At 40.7% G+C, this 12,500-nt stretch overlaps 1 protein-coding gene across 1 annotated transcript in view; it reads left to right on the forward strand.

Annotated features, from left to right (window-relative positions):
• DTNBP1 (dystrobrevin binding protein 1) overlaps positions 1-12,500 on the forward strand; it is a 2,114,168-nt gene that overhangs the window by 152,955 nt on the left and 1,948,713 nt on the right. The window lies entirely within an intron of this gene.

The following is a 12,500-nucleotide window of genomic DNA, read 5'->3' on the forward strand; positions in this document are numbered from 1 at the left end:
ATATTACCAAACATATATGTGTGTGTGTATGTATGTATGTGTGTGTGTGTGTATATATATATATATATATATATATATATATATATATATATAAGGGCGGCACAGTGGTGCAGCGGTTAACGTCTCCTCACAGCAAGAGGTTCTCCGGTTCGATTCTCGGCTGGGGTGCCTTCTGTGTGGAGTTTGCATGTTCTCCCTGTGTTCGCGTTGGTTTCCTCCGGGTACTCCGGTTTCCTCCCACATTCCAAAGACATGCATCTGGAGCATTTCTCCCCGGGCCTCCGCTGAAAACAGGCTCTGTGGAACCTAGTCGGACATTCCCGGTCAACAAATGTTAAATAAATAAAATAAAATAAAATAATATGTATGTGTGTGTGTGTATGTATGTATGTATGTGTGTATATATATATATATATATATATATATATATATATATATGTGTGTGTGTGTGTGTGTGTGTGTGTGTATATATATATATATATATATATATATATATATATATATATGTGTGTGTATATGTATATATATACATATATGTGTGTGTATATGTATATATATGTGATATATATATATATATATGTGTGTGTATATATATATATATATATATATATATATATATATATATATATATAATGTGTGTGTATATAATATATTGTTCCCCTCTACTCATCACTCATTAGACCCATTGTAGAGTACAACGCCCCTTTTGGTATGTACATCACAAGACATCAACAACTGGAAAGGCCATGGAAATACCTCACAACGAGGATTACCGGCCTCAAACAAATGGCCTACGTATACGGTCTCAAAAAACTCCAACTTTTCTCTGTCGCATATTGCCTACTTAGAGGCGATCTCTGCCTAACATACAAAGCTATGTCAAACCCAGAGCTGTTGGACATGCTCCAATTAAAGAAATCCCAATCCCTCCAAGCTACACGCTCTACAAAACTATACCTTGCTACCACCATAAACAGAACATGCTGTAGGGAAAGATTCCTGTCCCAGAGACTTCCCATACTCTGGAACAAACTACCTATCTATATCAAGAAAAGCTCCTCATTAGCACTTTTCAAGAAAAATCTTGATGATTGGATGGGAAATAGGAAATTAACCCCGGGATCACCTCTGTGGCTCTGCTCGACAGGGGCACAGGAAAATAATTTTCATGGGTGGCGAAAGCTAGGGTACCTTTTTGGCTAGGCCTATATAGGCCCTAGGGCCAGTAGCATAGTACCTACCTATGAACAAGCAAAATTTAGGTCTTTTAATCTAGTATTTCTCATGCTGTTAGTTTTGCAGATGTGCAAAAGGTTCGTCAAGACAGGATCCAGGGATACCTTGTATGACAGGCAAAGATCACCTGTCAGAAGTTTGTATGATACCGAATAAAAAGACAGGACTTTGAGGTGATCAGTTTAGAACATTGCGTTTACTCTGTATTCTTTTTGTAAGGAACCATTGTGGATGCTCCTGTATGTGTTTGGTCAGGTACACACTGAAGGGGGCACTATAATATAAGATAGGTCTGATGACAGCTGATTACAGTGGTATGCTGACCTGTCTGGATGTAGATGCCATATTCTTGCTTATAAGTTGGGCAACATAGAAAGATTGTCTTGCTATCTTATACACATGTTGGTCAAAGGCTAGGTTACGATCTATATGAGTTCCCCGATCTCGTAACTATTGAATCAACTTTTAAGGGTGTTTTATTGATGAGATAGCTGCCTGGGTTGGCAGACTGACCAAAAATGTACTGTAATGCATTTCTTGGTACTGAGTTTTAAGCCTTGGCTTTGGCACCAAAGATTTGTCTGCATTAGAACGTCCTGAAAGGTGTTTTCATCTTGGGGGAATTCATTGATTGCTGCCAGTTTGGAGTCATCTGCGAACTTGGTTAACCAGAATTTTTTGATGTTGGCTTTGACATTTGAGAAGTAGATGCCAAAGAGTAGTGACCACCCTCTTTGTGGTAGTGGTCTCACTGATTCTAACCTCTTGGATTCTATCAGTGAGCCAGCTAGCTCCCCAATGTGTTATAAAGTGGTTTATACCTAGTTCTGTAAGTTTGTTGGCAATGAGCGAGTGGGGTATTGTATTAAATGCTTTAACCAGATCTAGGTAGGCAGTAATGCACAGTTTTCCCTTGTTTATGTATTTATGTGTTTTACTTTTATTGTCCAGGTTAATCCCCGTAGCTGGCTTTAGGCACCAGCGAACTCTGCACTCGCTATGGGCCCCCTTTTCCCTGGGGGGCCCCTAACCATAGCAAGTTGTCTTACGCTGATGTTTTGTAACATGCCTATAAAACCAAGAAAAGCAAGTACAGCAGTCTTGTATACTTAATGAACCACAAGGGTAATAACTGTCATTTATATCTCCCTTAAAATTCAAAGATATTTCTGGTTGTAGTAACAGTGTTTTGTCAAGTAACAGGCATCAGAATTCCATTAAATATTTTACCACTGACATACTGCCCCTGGCTTAGGTAAACCCTGCTGCTGGACATTTTCTCTACTAAAACCAGCTATATAGCCAGCTTTAGGTCCCTGCAAAACCCATGTCTGCAGGGGGCCCCCTTAGTCATCCTTGATTGTGTGTGGGCCCCACAAAAGCTGCTGCTGGTTGGGGAAAAATGAGGAAGAAAAAATCTATGAATTTGCTAATTATGCTCTTTAACCTGACTGGGGCTGTGATATGACCCTGTTGGGATGAAGCTGATAATGAACATGAGCAAGGTAAGCACTAGAGAGATCAACAGCCCAGAGTGACTGATCTCAGTGCAGACGTTGGATTATAAGAAGAGCTGATGCTTCCGATCATCAGGGATAGCTTTCTCTTTCAGGTAGTTTTATAAATAATACCACAACACCAGATACTATAACTCTCAATTTCTTTGCTTAAGAATTCAGTGCAATCCCAAAAATAATAGAATAAAGGCCCAGAATCAGGAATACGTTTAAATATTACTCTGATCCACTTAAAAAAGTTACTGGAATAACATCTTTTGCATCAGCATGTATTTTTGGACAAGAAGTATAAACTCAGATGTCTGGATTGATTGACTGTTTAAAATCCTGAATGATTTACCAGTACGTAAAAACTTTTTACGAAGGACGAAGCAAAAGTATGAACAAAATCAGGAAAGGTCTTTGAAATCAGGGACCGTGACAGATACTGTATGTGTTACTCATCAGTGAGATAAATCGTACCCCTGCTGTTGTTTGAAGACTGCTAAACAGCAGTGACTGATCTGGTCTGGCAGTACCAGTGTTGCACAACGTATTGCTGTTTGCTGAAATAAGTACAAAACTAGTACTGCCATGGCTTGTGTATATGTGTGTAAAAAATATCACTGATTTTTATCTGTGCATGCCCTCAACAATGCCAGGAACAGATATTGCAATTCAAATTGTAGCTTGCTACAGATCACCCACCATGTCCCAGGACCACCATTCCGCATTTCTGGAAACACTGGGAAACATAAAGGTCCTACCAAACACCCTAATATTGGGTGATTTCAATTACTCAAACATTAACTGGGAGAACTACTCAAGTACTAACTTCCTTGCCCAACTTTTCCTATAATTTATAAACTCAAACGCCCTGGCTCAACTGGTCAGCACTCCCACCAGAGGTGACAACATATTGGACCTGGTCATCACCAACATGGGTGACCGGTGTTCCACACCAGAGGTCAACCCCTCGCTGGTTAGATCTGACCATAAACAAATCACTTTGGATATCCATATTCTGCCCTCACCCCCGGACAAGAAAGCCACCATGAAAAACTTTTCAAAAGCAAACTTCACATTACTTAAGACCAAGGTGGAAAGTTTCAAAGCCCCCATGCTGAAGGATAACACTGTCTAAGCTGCAAAATCCTTTACTAATGCATTCTATGGGCAGCTACAAGAATGCATGGATCGTGCCATCCCAAGCAAAACCAAGACTCACTCCTCCAAGAAAAGGAAACTGGTCTGGGGGACTCCTGCCATAAACAAACTATACAATAGAAGGAGGAAACTAGTACAGAAAAGAGTAAAATCCCAAGAAGGGAAGACCTCCCTGATCAGTATCAGCAAGAATCTATGATCCCTCTTAAAATCATCCAAGGTGAGCTTTGAAAGAAAACTTGCCAAGGACTCTAAAGATAACCACAAGGTATTTTTTAGCTGTGTCAAGAATCTAAGTGGCAATGCTCAGATCTGCTCAGAGTTAGTGCAGAATGGCACAAAATACACTGAACCGACAGATATCGCCAACATCCTGGCAGACAGGTTCAGCACAAACTTCACCCCCCTCTCACCCCCAAAAGGGCCCATAACCATACCAGAAGAATGTAGAGTCCATGAAATCACAGACACTCAGGTTAAAACAGCCCTCTCCAAAGCCAAAAACCGCATCAATGGGACCGGACGGTGTCCCAGGCTGTGTCCTACACGAGCTCAAAGATGAACTAACCCATCACCTAAACACACTGTTCAAACTCAGCCTCTCCACAGGCTACATACCCATAGAGTGGCGCACAGCAACAGTTATTCCACTCCACAAAGGTGGAGCCACAACAGACCCCGGGAACTATCGTCGTATAAGCCTGACTAGCTTGGTCTGCAAGGCAATGGAGTGCATCATCATGGAACTCATAAACAGAGACATTGGGAACCTCCAAACACTGGACCCTACCCAGTTTGGCTTTAAGGGCAGATCATGCCTCTTAAACCTTTTGGACTTCTTTGAGACAGTTACCAAGGCTATAGACGAGGGAAAGGTGGTACACACAGCCTACCTAGACCTCACTAAGGCCTTCAACACCATTCCCCATTCTGGTGTTATAGACAAGCTCACCAGCCTGAACATAAACCCCTACGTCACAAGATGTATGCTTACTTACAGTTCAGACAATTGACAGGTCTGTGAAGTGAGCAGGAAATTCTGGCCGATTCTGACAGCGGATGATAAAATAAAGAACATCGTTGGATACAGACCTAGGTTTCTCTGTAAGAATAAAAAGAACATCAAGAGATTACTATGCCATAAAGATGGCTTTAAATGTGGTGATTCACTATCAGACCGCAAGAGTACTTTTAAATGCTGCAGATGCAAAGCTTGTTCTTACTTAGATATAGTAATACATTCCTCCACCCAGTATCTGGACGTAACTTTCATTTCGATGTTTATGCTGATTGTACTACTAGCCACATTTTCTATTTGGCTACCTGTCGCAAGTGCCAAGCTTTCTATCTTGGTAAAACTGACCAACGACTGAAGGATCGTATTCTACGACATGTCAGAGACATTGATCAGAAAGTTCCACATAATGCCTTAGCAGCACATGTATTGATCCATCCTACGCATAATTTCTTGTTTAAAGCTGTGGAAGTGGTCACCCAAAACATCAGGGAAGGAGATGTCCACAACAGGACAGAATTAAGAGAGATCTTTTGGATCAATAATTTTAGAGCTAATCGACCCCCAGGTCTTAATACAATAGTACCTCTTAGACCTATTCTAAAATCTAGAAGAAACCTACCCCATATCAATACATGATTCTAGCATTTTAACATTGAACTACATTATAGGAGACAAATCTCCACTTTGAACATTTATTTTTGTCCTTAGCCTTTAAGAACACTAAAGACAATCAGCTACCAGCTCTTGATTGTGTTTCCTTTATAAACAGGAAGAGCTAACCACATTTTCATACGATCTGAAGAAGGCATCTGCCGAAAGCGCTCATCGTTTGGACAATTTCATCTTTTCAGTTTTTTACGTTCCAGTGAAGTATTTGTTTTTGTCAGCTTTGCTTACAAAGCATCTATCAATTGTGCTATTAACTGTGCTTAACAACTTGAAGCCTAAAGTTGTGGATGTTTTTGTCAGCTTTGCTTACAAAGCAGCTATCAATTGTGCTATTAACTGTGCTTTAACAACTTGAAGCCTAAAGTTGTGAATGTTAATTACTAGGCTAATTATTTCAGTGAAGCTTGCATTTTGTCAGCTTCTCTTTTTAAGCTTTCAATAAATTGAGTTTTAACAGCCTGAAGTTTGAAGCTGTGAATGACAACAGTTCAGTGAAGTTTGCATTCTGTCAGCTTCTCTTTTTAAGCTTTCAATAAATTGAGTTTTAACAGCCTGAAGTTTGAAGCTGTGGATGACAATAGTTTGGATACTCAACTATTTTTAGTTCATCATATTTTAGTGAAGTTTACATCCTGTCAGCTTCACTTTTTAAGCGATTAATAAGTTGTGTCTTAACAGTCTGAAGCCTGAAGCTGTGGACGACACCTAAGGTCGTTTTTCTTTGTTCACTTGCCTACCCTCGGTGTCTTTAGTAGTGGTGAGGAGAATTTATTTCTTGTTACGTCACAAGATGGGGTGCCAACTGGCTCACTGACAGAACCCACATGGTTGCAGTTGTGGGAGCTAGGTCCATCTCTAAACCAGTTACAAGTGGTGTTCCCCAGGGCTCAGTCCTAGGACCACTCCTGTTCTGCATATACTTCTCAGAGGTACAGGCAAGCACAGGAGGACTATGGCTGACCAAGTTCGCAGACGACTGCAAACTAGGAGCTATAATTGACTCTCCAGCTGACACAGACATCCTCCAAAAGGGTCTCACTGAGATGGATACCTGGTGTCAAAATCATGGCCTCAAGCTAAATGCCAAAAAGTGCATAGTCATCCCCTTTGGAAAAAATAAAAGTACCCACAATCTACCACATAGGTGGCAGTCCCCTAAATATGGAAGATGTAATAAGGGATCTGGGGACCCAAGTAGATAGTAATATCACCTTTGATAATCACATTGCCAAAGTGGTTAGAAACTCCGTTTACGTGGCCAACCTTAATTACAAATGGATTCGCATCCAGATCAAAAAAGGTCATTGTGCCCCTCTACTCATCACTCATCAGACCCATCTTAGAGTACAACGCCCCATTTGGGATGTACCTTACAAGACACCTGCAGCTGCAACAGCTGGAAAGACCACAGAAATGCCTCACCAAGAGGATCAATGGCCTCAAACAGATGCCCTATGCAGCTCGACTGAAGAAACTCCAGTTGTACTCTGTTGCATACCGTCTACTCAGAGGTGATCTCTGCCTGACATACAAGGCCATGTCCAACCCAGAATTGATGGACATGCTCCACCTAAAGAAAACCTTATCCCCTTGAGCCACACGCTCTAGGGATTGAAACCTCACCACAACAATAAATAGGATGTGCTGGAGGGATAGATTCCTGTGCCAGAGACTTCCCATGATTTGGAACAAGATCCCAATCTACATTAGGCAGAGCTCCTCGCTAACACTCTTCAAAAGAAACCTTGACGAGTGGATGGGAAACAAAGTTTACCTCTGGGATCACTTCAGTGGCTCTGCTGGACAGAGGCACAGGGAACTAATCTAAGGGAATGGCGAAAGCCAACACATTCTGGCTAGGCTTATAAATGCCTTCGGGCAGATAGCCTAGTACCCACCTATGAACCTATTATTCTTTTGTGTATCAGTAAAAAATGTACCTAACATGTAATTATATTTCAAAAGTAAGACATAAAATATATCACAGAACATTCAGGCACTTGGAGTCATGTGGCCCCCACTCACTAGACTGTCTAAATGGATAATGAGGACTCCCTTAATCATCCTTGACTCTGTGGTGGCCCCACAAAATCTGTTGCTGGTTGAAGAAAAATGTATACATTTTTCTGAATGCGCTGTTTAACCTGAATGGTGCTGAAATATGGCCCTTTTAGGATAAAGCTGATAATAGCCTCTGTTTTCAACCACACCCATTCTAAAACCAGCCCTGCTCAAACGTGTGTGTACAGCTGCTGTGGGTTATGAGGGGCTGAGGATTGTGTAGTTATTACAGTTTTAATTTTCATCAAAGTCAAACCTTAGAGGTGTGCACATAAAGTCATAGATTGTGTTTGAGCTGAGCGCAGTGTTTCTCACAGACTCAGAGGTGTACAAGGAAGGTTACTATAGCTTGCGTAGGAGTGGTGTACTGTCTAGGAGCAACAAATTAGAATATATTACTGAAATCATTCTCACAATCGCATATCAGGCACATACACAGGTGGCTGTCTTTGAGGGTTAGGGGTGAAGAACATGCTATATGTATGGTTATCAGCAGTCGCTACAAATATATGACTAAGGCAATTTAAATCTCTGCTTTCATCCCAGCCTAACAGCAGAGGGATACATAGGCAGTGACTGTCTTTTGCGGGGGGTAAGGGAGGCAGGCAGTATTCCCAGACAAGACTTGTGTATTCCCACAAGTACTGGCTTGATAGTTTATTGTGAGCTACTAGTTTGTCAGCTTTGAACATTAAGCCTTGGGCACAACTTATGTCTTCCTTGAAAGAAAAAAAAAGGACTGAAATTCTTTTCTTTTGCATGATTTTTGTTTAGGCCACCATTGGAGTAAAATGTTGAGAACATGCACTAAAATGCATCCCAGACCATTTGTAAACCTATGATGTCTTGGGCCCTGGCTTATTTATTTTCTAAATGACCATGACTGTGCTGTCTTGGTCAGGAAAGGTGTGCTAAAAGGATGCAAGTAAAACTAAAGCTGAACAGCAACAGTGAATTTCTTTCCATAATCATAATTTCTGTTTCAAGCCATTATTGGACGAAAAGGTTGTGTAAAAAGGAAAAAAAATACTTTAAAAAAATGTACTTCAGAGCATATAGAACGTTATGGCTTTTCGAAAAAAAGTTAAGAATAAGGCAGAATATGAGGAAGAAGAAGAAAAACATAATGTGTATTGTCTGGGGAATCCAAAAAGGTGGTGGGGGGTGGTCAGAGGAGAGGACTGGAGAGTATGTGGGGAATGTTGAAATGGTAGGCCTAGTCATCATTTCACTTGTCCCAGACCTGTACATAGAGTTGTTGTAATGTATCATTGTTGCAACTAAATGCCAGTAACTGTAAGTGTCTCTTTGTTAGACGGGTCAACATAGTGTGGTACATAGGCCTGTTGTAATGTAAGAGCTTGTAGCTACAGGTCTGTCAGTGCATACTACTCCTAAAAGTTTGCAGCATGAACTAAAAGGTTACTTTGGAGGGATGGCATTGACAGGATGATACTTATGCTGGATGTGCCTAGGGGGCCCCCAACTTGACATTTACTGGGGGACCCCAAAATGCTAACACCGGCCCTTGTTAATCCCAATAGGTGTGGTCTGTTTTCAGCATAAAGTTAGTAAGGGGGCTTGCATTCTGCTAAACCCTCCCCCATTTATATCACAAAACAGAAGTGGAGTGTGTAGGTTAAGAAACATTAGAAGCAACATTCAGCAATGCACAGAACTAATACATTACAACTATACATACATACTTATCCACAGAAAGCATAGCCAACCTTTTAGCAGACAAATTAAGCTCAAATTTTGCTCCCTTATCTCTCCCTAACTTTCCCCTTATGTATTTGGCATTCACATACACTCTCTGATCACTTCAATGAAAATCCTGAGGGCTCTCTACAAGGCCAAGAACACTGTCTGGACCCATGCAGTTAGTTTGCCAGGCTGCCTTCTTCTGTGCAGCAAACAGTCTTGTAGACTTGCTAGTGAAATAATTTGTTTTCAGTCTCTCCACTGGACTTGTTCCAGAGGTGTGGAGAACTACTGTAGTCATCCCACTCCACAAAGGAGTCACTCTACTGGCCTTCGCTGTAAAGAAACTGCACACATGATTATGGAACTTTAGCAAGGACATCAGCAGTGCACATTCCATTGAACCAAACCAGTTTGGAATTATTAAAGGCATGTCTTACCACCTAAAGCTGGTAGACTAATTTGAGCATACCATAAATACATAAGATGCAGAAATTTTGTTCACACTGCTTATCTGGAACAGAAAGGGTCTTTGATACCATCCAGCATTCTTGCATTATTGACAGTCTAGTCAAACTGAATGTAAGCCCTTATGTTACCTGTTGAGTAGCAAACTGGCTTGTTGACAGAACCCAGTCAGTGCTGGGGGATCGTTGTCATTTAAAAGGGTCATTATTAGTGGTGTGCCTCAGAGATTGGTCTTTGGGTCACTTTTCTTCGGTATTTACTTCTCTGATAACAAGGCTGATGTCAAGTGCCTATAGCTGACCAAGTCTGCAGATGACTACAAACTCGGGACTTTTGTAAACTCCCCAGCTAACTTCCAGATTTTCCAGGAGGACCTAACAAATACAGACAAGTGGTGTTGACCATGACATTAAGTCAAATGCCATGAAATGCATTAATTTGTCCCTTGGCAAGCACAGGCACAAATACACATACCACATAGATAACACCCCTTTGAAAATTGACACATTTGTTGAGAACCTGAGCACTTTCATTGACTGCAAGCTATCTTTTGATCACCATGTATCCACTGTCATTAGGAACCTAGTCAAGCTGATTACCAGGGATAAATCATCCAGGTCAAATGAAGTTATCATTCCTCTGCTTCTCTGTAATCAGACCCTTAGTAAGGGTATAATACCCCTTTTGATATGTACTTGTCTTGATATATGACTCCACTCGACAGAACTCAGCATGTCCTCTTTAAAAATTCAGGTGCATGTCTTCCTTGCACTACATAGACCCCCTTAAAGCACTTTTTATATTCTGTTTCCTACACACCAGATACAAGGCTATAAGACCAGAGGTCGTGTGTTTCTTGCCAGTAACCACCTTTGGAGTCTACAAAACTTTTAAGAGTGGAAAGACCTGTAATCCCCAGAGTGAATTTTAGTCCACACATCTATTTATCTAAGCTATGTTTGATGGCTGACATGGAATCTTATTGCTTCACATGGAAGGGGAGTGTATTCCTTACTGCCTGATGTAAATTCAGGTCTCTTGTTCTGGTGTTGGCTATACAATTTGATATACAGTAAATTATCATTTAACTGAAACTCAAACAACCAGAACTGTCAAGCAACCAGGAAAAAAAAAATCAAAGAAATACAGTACAATATTCATGTGTTATACTTTTTGTCCCACCCCCGCAAAAACATACCTTATGTTTTTAGAATTTTAGAGTTTGAAAAGGAAGCTAGGAATAAATTCCCTCTCTCCCCAACCTACAAACGAGTCAAACCAAACAAATAGTATAGGGTACAGTTTTAGTCAGGCCTATTCTTAATAGTAGCTCTCAAGCAACCAGAAACTACAGTTATCTGGCATCTACCAATCCCCATGGGTGCTGGTTAACGGAGAGTTTACTGTACCAAGAAAGGTACATGGCAATGTCTTTAATGGTACCTTCTATTCCAGTCCTGTAGATAAGTTCGGAGCAGTAATATGAATTATTTCCTAGTTTCCTAATGCAGCTAAAGAAGGTCTTGTAATTATCCTTGGCCTCAGAAGCTAGTCTACATTTGTGGGATACTTGGTCTTTATAGCAGTCTTCAGTTTCTTGGTAAGGCATTTTATATTCTCTTTGTGATGTGAAGTTCTGGCCTTACAAAGTAATCTAAGCAGTTCTGGCTTTACAAAGTAATCTAAGCAGTTCTGGCCTTACAAAGTAATCTAAGCAGTTCTGGCCTTACAAAGTAATCTAAGCAGTTCTGGCCTTACAATGTAATCTAAGCAGTTCTTCTTTCTGCTGTGTAATTTAATATGTACTAACTACCTGGGTGGGGTTTTTTTTGTAAATTTGCCACTGTATTTGGTCCTGTCAGTGCATTTATCTAAATGAGCATAAATTTCCTTCGTATAGATGGATGCATATTCCATATCTGCTATAGTGTTAACGTGTGAATTTTGAGATTTTGTCTGCAGTTGTAAAACGTTTGCTTTGTTTGAATTCTCTAAAGAGGGTGGTGTTAGTTACTGATGGGTGGGGTAATGTCCTGAGGGTAAAGATAACTAGTTTAAGGCTCAACTTAAATATTGAGGGACTAACCAGGGGCAATGAACATGTTGAGAGTGAGTTTCTGAGGACTAGGTCCATTGTATTATCATCACTGGTGGGATTATGGATAATTCAATCCAGGGAACTTTCATAAACCCAATCTAAGAAACATTGTGCATAACCAGCGTTAGAGGTATATCTACTTTCGTTTGTGGAGGGGAAGTTGAAGTCACCAGGGATTAAAGAACTGTCTCTTATACGGATATTTTCAAAGAATGCCAGGAAGTTTTCAAAGTCTTGTGGTGCCATAGAATGGGATTTTTAGCAAGCTGTGAATTGAATTTCTGACGTACATACTGTGAGGTGGAGTTTGAGCTCATTGGGGGAGGGGTCGTCATTGAGTATCACTTAATACAGTTATCTTTTCCTTGAATCTAGGCATTGCATCTTATCCTTAACTGAAGCATAAGTAGCAAGTTCCTGTATGTCCTTTTGAATGACTGTATTTTCATGACAGATCATTCACTGCAGTATGGAATACAATCATTTTACTTGTTGGAGTAGATGGCCCTGAGTGACTCTGAAAAATCAGCAATCCTGGCTTCCAAGAGACAGCCAACTGGGACCTCTTCCTAGGTTACAGAGC

Source organism: Protopterus annectens, chromosome 3.part0, assembly GCF_019279795.1.
Source record: "Protopterus annectens isolate FY-2018-M chromosome 3.part0, PAN1.0, whole genome shotgun sequence".
NCBI lineage: Eukaryota > Metazoa > Chordata > Ceratodontiformes > Protopteridae > Protopterus > Protopterus annectens.